This window comes from Periplaneta americana, chromosome 11 (assembly GCF_040183065.1).
Source record: "Periplaneta americana isolate PAMFEO1 chromosome 11, P.americana_PAMFEO1_priV1, whole genome shotgun sequence".
NCBI classification, from domain to species: Eukaryota; Metazoa; Arthropoda; class Insecta; order Blattodea; family Blattidae; genus Periplaneta; species Periplaneta americana.
In genome coordinates, this window is record NC_091127.1 from 17,953,826 (window position 1) to 17,966,183 (window position 12,358).

Below are 12,358 nucleotides of genomic sequence, written 5' to 3' on the forward strand. Positions count from 1 at the left end.
AAAGGATTTATATGTAAATACATATTTACTTATAAAGCTAATATAATTTATATTTTGCATTATCTTTATGTTTCACAATGTGTAGGGTTGAAAAATCCTACTTTTATTTTCCATATTTTTCCATATTTTAGAGTTTAGTACATATTTTCGTTAATTTCCATATATTTTCCATATTTCATATAAAACAGTCCATATTATATTAGGTTTAACAATAAAACAAAACAAAATTCCATTAACTTTTAAAAATACATTTCAACAATAGAGATTTAAACACATGTTCAGTAATCCCTTTAACATCAGAGTTATTTGAAAATTAGCAGTCCTATCAACAATGGGAAAGTAAGTTACAAAACTGTATTAATTTAATTTAAAATTTTTAACAGACTTCAGTTGTGCAGCTCAACAGTTAAATGCCAGTCAGAGTACACATAGGTTCAGTTTTGTAAATCATACTATAAAGACGGTAAATATGCCAAAAGTACGTCATTCAGTCAATTTAAAATCAAAACTAACAAGTTACATTTCAGAATTTAAAGAAGATGGTTTATCAACTGACAATAAAATATTATTTTGTAATTTGTGTCAGTGTGCAGTATCATCTACACAAAAGTTCCTGGTGCAACAACACATTACAACTAGTAAACATCAGGCCAACAAACAACTAAATTCCAAGCAGAGACAATTGTTTTTAACACAACCAACAACATCGAATGTAAGATCTGAGTTTAACATCGACCTGTGCCGTTCTCTCATCTCTGCTGATATTCCTCTCTACAAACTAAAGAATAAGGTCTTCAGGGAATTCCTTGAAAAATATACTCAACATACAATCCCGGATGAGTCAACACTTAGGAAGACGTATGCTCCATCCATCTACGATGAGACAATACAGAAGATAAGAGATGAAATTAAAGATAGTTCAATTTGGGTTTCCATTGATGAGACTCCCGACAAAGAAGGTAGACTTGTTGGTAATGTAGTTATCGGTTTGTTAAGTGAACAATATTCTGAACGAATTCTTTTACATTGTGATGTTCTAGAAAAGTGCAATAACAAAACTATAGTTAAACTGTTCAACGAAGCTATGGGTATCCTGTGGCCAAAGGGTATTATGTACGATAATGTGTTATTCTTTATTAGCGATGCTGCCCCTTATATGGTCAAAGCTGGACAAGCATTATCTGTTGTATATCCTAAATTGACTCATTTTACTTGTGTGGCGCATGCATTTCATCGTGTGGCAGAAGTGGTCAGAGACAATTTCCCTAAAGTAGATTTGTTGATTTCATCAGTGAAAAAAGTATTTCTCAAAGCTCCCAGTAGAGTTAACGTGTTGAAAGAAATGTACCCTGAAATTCCATTGCCACCAAAGCCAATTTTAACTAGATGGGGTACATGGCTAGAAGCAGTTGAATATTATGCCGAACATATAGACTCTATTAACAATGTTCTCCTTGCATTGGACTCTGAAGATGCAGTCTCAATTGATACTGCGAAAACAGTTACCTGTGACATAAGTGTGAAGAATGACTTAGCTCACATTCAGCATACATTTTCATGCATCATAAAAACGCTCAAAAGTCTCCAAAATAGGCACCTTTCACTATCTGAAAGTTTTGAAATTATAAATAGTACTGTGGAACAACTGAATCGTGGTAGAGGTAAAGTTGGAGATGCAGTAAGAGCTAAGGTGGACACTGTACTTTCAAAAAACCCTGGATATGAAGAACTACAAAAGGTTGTTGCTGTGATGAGTGGTGAATCAACAGTGAAGATTAACTTGGACTTATCCCCAGCAGACATTGTGAAATTGAATTATGTACCAGTTACTTCTTGTGACGTCGAACGCTCTTTTAGTCAGTATAAATCTATCCTCAGAGACAATAGAAGAAGATTCACTTTTCAGCACTTGAAAGAAATGTTTGTAACCTATTGTTATGGTAACAGACAATAAAAATTGTGTTTTGTTGAAACTACATTGGAAGATAAGGTACGTCCATTATATTTTTTGTTTAGTTTGATTAAAATGTACCAATATTTAACGTACATAGTCATTTTTTTATAATTTTAAGTCCATATTTAATTCCATATTTTGGTAAAAATCCATATTTAATTCCATATTTTGGTAAAAATAACTACATATATATTTACATATTTCATATATTTTTAGTCCATATAAATCCGTTCCCTGGTAATTACTTTATATTTATTTCTAACAGGTGCAGCGGAGCGCACGGGTAGGGCTAGTTATAAAATAAGCAAAGAAAATAATATTGATGTATTGTCATCACCGGCAAGCAGATAACAATCAATAACTTAGGAATTACACATCTTATCTCTTAAGCCTGCTCATGGATATAATTATCATTATGACCAAGATGCAAGACAAGCAACTCAGTGCAACCAAGCGTTGAGTCGTATAGATGAGGATAATAATTTTATGTATGGTATTCTCTATCTAGGATTCTATCCCCCCTCATCAGAAATCTTAATTCGCATCCTGGGTGTAGATTGAACTTTTTACATTACTTACTTACTGGCTTTTAAGGAACCCGTAGGTTCATTGCCGCCCTCACATAAGCCCGCCATTGGTCCCTATCCTGAGCAAGATTAATCCAGTCTCTACCATCATATCCTACCTCCCTCAAATCCATTTTAATATTATCTTCCCATCTACGTCTCGGCCTCCCCAAGGTCTTTTTCCCTCCGGCCTCCCAACTAACACTCTACATGCATTTCTGGATTCGCCCATACCTGCTACATGTCCTGCCCATCTCAAACGTCTGGATTTTATGTTCCTAATTATGTCAGGTGAAGTATACAATGCGTGCAGCTCTGCGTTGTGTAACTTTCTCCATTCTCCTGTAACTTCATCCCTCTTAGCCCCAAATATTTTCCTAAGAACCTTATTCTCAAACACCCTTAATCTTTGTTCCTCTCTCAAAGTGAGAGTCCAAGTTTCACAACCATAAAGAACAACCGGTAATATAACTGTTTTATAAATTCTAACTTTCAGATTTTTTGACAGCAGACTGGATGACAAAAGCTTCTCAATCGAATAATAACAGGCATTTCCTCCCGAGTGTCATTTAGATTTGTTACTGTTGCTCCAAGATATTTGAATTTTTCCACCTCTTCGAAGGATAAATCTCCAATTTTTATAGTTCCATTTCGTACAATATTCTGGTCACGAGATATAATCATATACTTAGTCTTTTCGGGACCATATTCTGGTCACGAGACATAATCATATACTTAGTCTTTTCGGGATTTACTTCCATTACTGACAATAAAAAAGAAGTCACTGCCTTTCGAAGATTGGCCCTATTTTCGTCTTCAGTTGAACAAAAAATGGAGTGAGAAGGAGTTCTTACTCGTTCGAATGTTTAGCTGTTTGTACGATCCCAATGAATATGAGTCCTTTCTCACCCCATTTATTGTTCGCATTGTAGCCCTAAAGAAGAAGATAGCACCTATCTTTGAAACGCTGTGATTTCTTTTATGATTATTATCAACAGTAATCTCACTAGAGGTTTTGATTTATCTAGAGAAAATCAAAATTCGAGTGGGATTTAATTGACTATTACACGAATAGAAGAAAGTATATAAAGATTAGAATTAACAATGTACTCCAATACAATAAAATATTAATTGGCTTACGAAAATACAACTGCCTTCAAATGTATTATTCTACCATCTCAACATTACGCTAGATGACAGTAGTGTTTTTATTTTATTTTATGCTCGACCATGCCGAAATGTAGTAATTATACACCTGGTAGCAGGCCTTTAATGCATGTCATTAAAGTACACCTACTCGTTAAAGGTCAAGTCTTTCAGCCAATGACGACTCAGGTTACAACTGTTCAGCCAATGACAGGTCAGCTTTCTACCGTTATAAAACCGCAAGTATCGATTATTCTCGGATATGCAATCGAAAGAGAATTAGCGAAAAGTCACGGAGGCTGGAAATCCAATACTGTCGCAGAAGGTTATGTTCTGTTACTATAATAATTAGCGTTAATTGTAAATAATATTCAAATAAATTCAATTTGTCATCTCGTTTTTCAATGTCTAATTTAATTTGAATGTTATCTCTAGGTTCTTATGGCCTAGCAAGGTCAATGTGGACATCTGTTCCTCGGAAAAAATCAATACTTTCGCGTCTGCGCACATCTCACAACATACGGGACATTGCTAAAAAATTAATAATATCAAGTTAGAAATATGGTCGAGCATAAAAAGTCGTATGAAACTCGCCTATAATGGTAATTAAGAAGCTCGTATGAAAATTATGAAACTCGCTTGCGCTCGTTTCATAAATATCCATACTCACTTCTTAATTACCTTCATTATAGGCTCGTTGCATAATGTACTATTAGTAGGTTATTTTACGACGCTTTATCAACATCTCAGGTTATTTAGCGTCTGAATGAAATGAAGGTGATAATGCCGGTGAAATGAGCCCTGGGTCCAGCACCGAAAGTTACCCAGCATTTGCTCATATTGGGTTGAGGGAAAACCCCGGAAACAACCTCAACCAGGTAACTTGTCCCGACCGGGAATCGAACCCGGGCTACCTGGTTTCGCGGAGTAGTGTTTTATGATTATGTTTTCTTGTTATCAGTTGTGCCAACTATGGACTCTTCATTGAACTCTGTGGACGGTTACTAGTCAAGAAGGCTTTGTTGATTCAGTTTCATTTTTATTAAAACATTTGCATTCCACTTCAATCATCCGGATCCCAGTAATCAACGTCACTTGACAGATGATTTTCAATAAATCTTAGTATTAAACAATCTCTGATACGTGACTATCCATAATATCACATACCAGAAGCTATTTTAACCTAAATAATATAAACAAGTGTTAGAAAAGTTTTAATTAGGGATGATGAAATAAACAAGAAACGTTTTAATTAACGATGATGAAATAAGAAATAAACATGAATAATTTTAAAAGAAACTATTATTGAAAGTACAATTTTAAAATTTGAATGTTTTAGTGGTTGGTGGTTCAGTTGATGTTATATTGGACGTGTGCGTAAAAGAAGTGAACTCGTTGGTGTAGGCCTACATGGCGTATCCCTCAACTTATTCAGGATTTCCGAATGGTGCTAGTGATCTTCATTAATTCTTATTCTTGAATGCCAATGCGCGTCATATTTGAAAGTGCTGTGCATCGACTGGAGTGGTTTGTAATTTTCTGTTTTTTTTTTTTTTTTTTGACGTCCAGACCAGTGCAGTTTGAAATGTTGGCAAACAAAAAAACAAATGCTAGGGTAGTGATAAAAATAAACTAATGCTAGGGACGCGATAAAATTAAACAAATGCTAGGGACGCGATAAAATTGTGCGATAAGCAGCAATGATTGGTTGAAAGACGTCCTTTCGTACCGTTTTATTGGTCAAAAAAGTAGCATGACGTAGTAAAAGTGTAATAGTCAATGTAAAAATAATTCCAGGCAATATTACGGTTTCGTACATAGCCTATGTTGGTAAACCTGTATGAGGCGTCAGCAGTATATCACGGTAAATATGATACATTGGTATTGGCGGAATTCGAACCCATGACTTCAATTATCAGGCTGCGCCATAGCTGTGTCATAGTCGTTGATCATACATGTGTGACAGATATGGATTAAAACAAAGTACTAACCCGTAATACACACTACAATAATAATTATTGGTTCGTGTCGCATGCTACCACCGTTTATGCAGTTGGTTGACCTATTTCTGTAACAACACAACCAGCAGAACCGGTGAGAAGTAGATAATTCTAAATGTTGCGTATAGATGGCAGCAGTTGTATACTAGTACAGTATTCTAATAAAAGATGTCGGTATGGAAATCGTTCGATGTCAAAGACCTTCTCTCACAATAAAACTCTGCAGTGCGGGCTGCTTACCTCAGCCTAAAATACAAATATTTCTAACATATCGTATTATAGATAGGAAGAATTAGTGTTATAAGAAATTGATAGTGTGTGTAGTTATTACAGAGATTCTACCATTACAACATGTATGATGCAATTGCTTTAGGTCAGTCTGAACAATGTCGTAAATATCTTTTCTATTTAAAAGCTTTGAATCTGATAGGTGACTATCGCCTTGCGAAAGAAAATGAGGGTCTCTCACTATTCACTTCTGCTGTAGTGACTGAACACGAAAGGACGACTGGATTACGCTCTACAAAGAAACGATCGAAATACGTAAGTAAAAGCATAATTGTTATCGTATTTCTTACTATGTGGAGCAAGATCTAAAACGTCTATAATTATCAGTTACATTTTGGTGAGAAATTTTAATTTATATTTTCACATCATAGCGCCAAGTTTTTACTGAAAATGATACCCTACTAAAATGAGATAATTTTTCAATGTGATGCAATATCGCTGTTTTGTAGTTGAACTTACGAAGTAGACTATGTGTTAATTATGTCATTATATTAGGAAATATTAATTTTCAGTATCTGTTTCTGCATGTATACCTACGTATATTTTACAAGTGTTTTAGTCTAATATTATATATAAATAGATGTAAAACAACGCAATTTTATTTTTGTGTATGATTAATATTCGGAGCCGATTATTACACAAGAAGAGACATAAGATACCCGAGGACACTGCGAATTTATTTTACGAAGTGTTTGTTTTACTTTATTCGATGACTGTACCATGCTAATAATTACGTTCTATCGTAGACTTGTTCCATTTTCAAATATCCCGCGCGCGGAATATAGCATGTTACTACTTCCGTCTAATGAAGCTGTAAACATGTTGTTGAATTGTGTTTATTTATACTTGATGGAACTATTCGCGCACGTATGTTTACAAAGATTACGGGATGGCCCCTCCCTCTTAGAAGTGCTGTAAAAAGTGCATAGGTGAATGTATGTGTACTTAAGAATAAATATTGTGTTTAGGAAATTAAGTTCTATTAACTTTTTGCGTAAACAGTACAAATTGCGCATCAAGTCAGTGTAGTGGTTGTGTCCGAAAGTATTCAACGTTATTTACATTATTTTGCCAACATATACATTCTGTACTTGTTTTCATTTCCGTGTTATTTCCAGGGATGGCAGTAAACGATAAAAACACACTGCTTAATTCTATCTTCATAGTGTATACAACCTCTATTTTTTCTCCAAAAATTTCGCATGTTGAAAGAGATTTTTATTGGTTCTTTTAAGAAATTTAAAGCAACACCTTGAGATACGTGACCATTTCTTACATATCAACACAACGTTATTTATATTTGTGCGATAGAAAAGGTGATAGAGGAGGTGTAAGAAAATCTCTATGATTGCTTCTGACATCTATACAGGAATAAAATTAGGTTAAAAAATTATGACAAATATAATTTGCTGTAAGATTGAACTGTATTTAATGAACGGAATTAAATAAGTTATGAATAACAGCAACCAATAATAATAATAATAATAATAATAATAATAATAATAATAATAATAATAATGCATTAAAACAGAAGGTGCTATTAAGGGGACAATAAAAGAACTTTTTTAAGCCACAGACAATTAATTAATTTTTTGTTATTAAAATTTAATCAGCAAACTTAAGCATACCAGTTTTCATTAAAAACTAAGAACAATTACTGAAATATACATTAATTCTGGAGAAAAACCTCTCCATGGATTTCAGAAGTCCTGAACATGTATAATTATTCTATATTGAATTCTCATCATTTATATGCGTAGATTGTTGCGAACGGACTATGATTTTACATGTTTTACATTTTTAATGTTGTAAGTAATTTTGGACTGTAACGTAATGTTATATTTGAGCCGTTCAGAGCAAAAGTGGTGTAAGTCAAAATTGGGTAATGAGGTTTAAAGTAAACATTCTGTAAAATACAGCGCAAAGTAGCAATTAATATGTTCTTCGTGCTATCCACTGACTACTAATAATTTAAATAAATTGAATATTAATTGCTACTTTGCGTTGTATTTTACAGAATGTTTACTTTAACCCTCATTACCTATTTTTGACTTACACCACTTCTGCTGTCAACGGCTCATTTGTTGGTAGGCGATGTTTACTGCTTGGTGGCGATCGGAGTAGGTTAGGTTAGGTTAGTTTAGTTTAGCTTAGCTTAGTTTTCTTGGGTTAGCCTAGTTAGGGTTAAGGTTAGATCACTTTAGTTTAGGTTGTCATAGTTTGTTAGATTACAGTCGAAATTATGTTTTCGAATTTTTTTTGTATTACCTTTTGAAAGTCGAGCATAAAATTGTCGTTTGTGGAAAATTAAACTTAAACAATCGTGGAGTGGTCGGCCACCAGAATTAACCTAACTTAACCTTAACTAACCCAAGGAAAACTAAGCTAAGTTAATCTAACCTAAACTAACCTAAGCAAACAGCATTACCAGGTTAGCTTAGTTTAGCTTGGGTTAATTAGAGTTAGTTAAGGATAAGTTAGATTAGTATAGGTTGTGATAGGTTATGTTAGGTTACAGTCGAAATTATGTTTTTCCGAAATTGTTTTTCTATTACCTTTCAAAAATAGAGCATAAAATCGTCGTTTGTGAAAGAAAAAAGTTAGAAAATCGTGGAGTGATCGTCCTCCATAATTACCAAATATAGTACCACATAATCAAGGAACAGAATTGCATTACAAAATAAAATTGCAATGCCGATAAAAAAAATCGTAAGTAATACAGTCTCGTCTCACACACAATAAATACTCAATTCAAGAAAAATCAAGCCAGAAAGGTTTCATTACAGAAACTATAAGCGGTTGAAATACACACAAGTAAGTTAATATAAATATCATCACAAGTTAAACATTAAAATTTCAAAAATAAAAACCCAAGCAGTAGTTGCATCATAAAACCTTAGATCATATACATATATGAAATATACATATATGATCTAGGATAAAACTCAAGCAGCTGAATTAGACCATATACTTAAGTAATAATTCATTTTCTTAGTCGTACACGGATTTGAATTTAAATCAGTCTATAGAGTTTTTTGATTATGCTATCAGACCTGATAGAACAAATTTCACGAATTTCACAGGTTATTTTGTTTTTTTTTTTTACCAGATATATTCATATCATTGTCAAGGTTTATCATACGACAATTTTTCAGATTTTCCATCCTACTACAGAGAAACTTTCCAATAGTAGGAATTAAAATATGTACTGTACGTTATCCAGAAGTGTCCACCTTCAAAAAAGTATAAATTAATATGTTTTATATGCTTCATGTAATATTATATTAATAATTCCACATACATGGTTTAATTTCAGTTGTGTAAGATTAAATAAATATCTTTCATTTATTTACACTCAGTGCTTTAAGCATGACAATTTTGTTAATGTAGAATTCTGAAATTACAAAGATACAGTTAAAGAACATAATGTGCACATATTGTTTGTTCGTTCATTAACATTCTAGATCGAAATGACATTTCAACATGAATATAAACAAAGTAAAAAAGTAGATTTAAAAATTCTACATTTCGACTTCGATGTATGTATGTATGTATGTATGTATGTATGTATGTATGTATGTATGTATGTATGTATGTATGTATGTATGTAGTTTTATTTTGCCTGGCAGAGTTAAGGCCATAAGGTCTTCTCTTCCACTCAACCAGGTTTCAATAATATACATTAAATACAAACCAACACAAAAGAAGATATCTTAGAAATTACATAAAATATAGTAGAAAATTACAAATAGTCGAGATCAGTTACATAATATAAGGACAATATAAAATAAAGTATAAAATTACACATAATCAAAATCAGTTACATAACATAAGGGGAATACACACTCACACACACACACACACACACACACAGTTTATAAGACCTAAAATGTTCGAGATAAATTCGACGATTAATTCACTTGAGATATAGTATACAGTTAATATACTAATAGGAAAATACATGTGGGTTACAAGACATAAAATTTTGAATAGCAAAGTCGTAATAAATGGCATACAAATACAAATGATTAAGTAATATATCAAGATAATAAAAAAATGAAAAAAAAAAAGAAGAGAGAGAGGAGAAAAAAATAACAACTTGGTCATTTAAAACTATTTAGAAACTTCCGCAAGAGTCTAGTTCTGTTCAATAAAAACATTTCTAAATATGTATGTATGTATGTAGCGTTATAAATGTCCCATGATAGTAATTGTCGCAATACAGTTAGTTACATATATAGCAGTTAGCTGGCCTGAAGACTGTATACGAGAAATTATGAAATAAACAAGATTGAGTGTTTAAGTTTGTCCGCGATGAGAAAATATTTTTGAAATCTTTGCATACATATTTAGGTATTTAGGTTTCCACTTTCTTCTTTGAGAATGTCCGTTATTGGGCAATTCCTTTCCCATCAGCATGTGTAGCCTATGTCTTCCAGGGAATTTTGAACTTTATTAATAAGAGATGTTAGTTAACATTGTACTAGTTAGGCAGACTGGGATTTGATGAAATGGGATCGGTAGTTAACTAAGACAACACAAGGCGGTTTATTGATTAAAGACCATTTTTCATTCCTTGTGCAGATTCTGATTTACAGTATACGTGTAATTATTATGTTAATGATTATGTCCTGAGAGAAGGAACCAATACAATACTTGTAGTTTTTTAATTGGTTAGTTTACGACGCTTTATCAACTGCTAAGGTTGTCTAGCGCCTGAAAAAGATGGTGATAATGCCAGCGAAATGAGTCCAGGGTTAGCGCCGAAAGTTACCCAGCATTTGCTGTTAATGGCTTCAAGGAAAACCCCGGAAATAACCTCAACCAGGTAACTTGTCCCAATCAGGATTTGAATCTGGGCCCCTCTCGTTTCACGATCATGCATGCTAACCGTTACTCCAGAGTGGTGGACAATACTTGTACTAGTCCACCTACACACTTCTACACACTTGCGTTTTTCAACAGCGCTTCCATATTGACAGGACAGTTGAGCAGTGCTACTGAAAGCTGTTAAATAGCAAGTGTGTTAAGGGTTGGCATATCTGATCGTGAAACGAGCGGGCCCGGACTCAAATCCTGGTTGGGATAAATTATCTGTTGAGGTTTTTTCGGGGTTGTCCCTCAATCCGTTAAGAGCAAATTCTTGGTAAATTTCGGCGCTGTGAACGTCATACAGTAGCGTGCAAATTAATCCGAACACGACATATTTTTACATTTTCTGTCATTGTTGGCCTCACAGCTGCTCATACCGCTTTAATTGACATCTGTAGTACGTGTAATTCCATTGTTGAAGGTCTGTCATTATTTTTTTTATAATATGTGACATTTTGCTTGTCGTTTTGTACTTATAAGCATTTCAGTTGTGTTGAAGACTTAATACTGCAATCCTGTGTACATTCTGTCCTCTTCACAAATCGATACAACTCCACGAAAACGGTATAAAATTATAACATTAGCAGAGCATTCTTCTATGACACAGAGGCAAATTGCTGCAGAATGTCACATCGGTTTGGCTACTGTTAATTCGATCATAAAACGATACAGGGAGACTGGATCCATCACACCCCAGAAAAAAGGAAACTGTGGCCGGAAAAGGAAGACTTCACCTGCAGATGATCGTTTAATTGTCAGGAAAAGTAAATTAAATCCTAGACTAACTGCTGTCGACTTAACCCGCGAGTTAATGGCTACCACTGGGGCGAATATTCACGTCACAACAGTGCGGCGTAGGCTTTTGGGAGCTGGACGAAGGGCTCGAAAGCCTATTAAGAAGCAACTGCTAACACCTGTTATGTGCAAAAAACGCTTAATGTGGGCAAAATTACATCAAAACTGGACAGTGAATGACTGGAAGAATGTACTTTTTTCCGATGAGTCTCATTTCGAGGTCCACGGCGACCGTGTATCCTACGTACGGAAAGGATCCGAAAAAGTAACAGCAGCTCATCTCCAACAAGCACCCAAATACCCCCCCCCCTAATGTAATGTTTTGGGGTTGTTTTACACATGAAGGGCCTGGAGCATTAATACCTATCAAGGGAATGATGAATTCTGACAAATATATTCACTTACTGGAAAACAGAATCGTACCCCAGCTGCAAAAAATCATTTCCGGATGGCAGAGGTGTGTTCCAACAAGACCTGGCACCATGTCATACGTCTCTAAAAACTACAGAATTCTTCAACAAGAAGAATATTCAGATACTCCCCTGGCCAGGCAACTCACCCGACATCAACTCCATTGAGAACTTGTGGTCAATTTGCAAAAGAAGAATGCAAAAAATTGATTGTTCTACAAAGGAGAAGATGATTTCTGCCCTCATTGGTGTATGGTTTTTGCGATGAAGAAATGAAGAATATTTGTGGGAAATTAGTGGACTCCATGCCAAATCGTCTCAGAGCTG

General features: G+C 34.3%; 1 protein-coding gene and 1 long non-coding RNA gene across 3 annotated transcripts in view; one reads left to right on the forward strand and one right to left on the reverse strand.

Moving 5' to 3' along the window:
* LOC138708857 (uncharacterized) overlaps window positions 1-12,358 on the reverse strand; it is a 70,995-nt gene that overhangs the window by 19,627 nt on the left and 39,010 nt on the right. The gene's annotated exons all lie outside the window — the stretch shown is intronic.
* Window positions 6,103-12,358, forward strand: part of LOC138708856 (pyruvate carboxylase, mitochondrial-like) — a 223,634-nt gene continuing 217,378 nt past the window's right edge. For both annotated transcript variants that reach the window (XM_069839111.1, XM_069839114.1), the window contains exon 1: window positions 6,103-6,209. The gene's annotated coding sequence lies outside the window, so the exon portion shown is untranslated. The remainder of the gene's footprint in view (window positions 6,210-12,358) is intronic.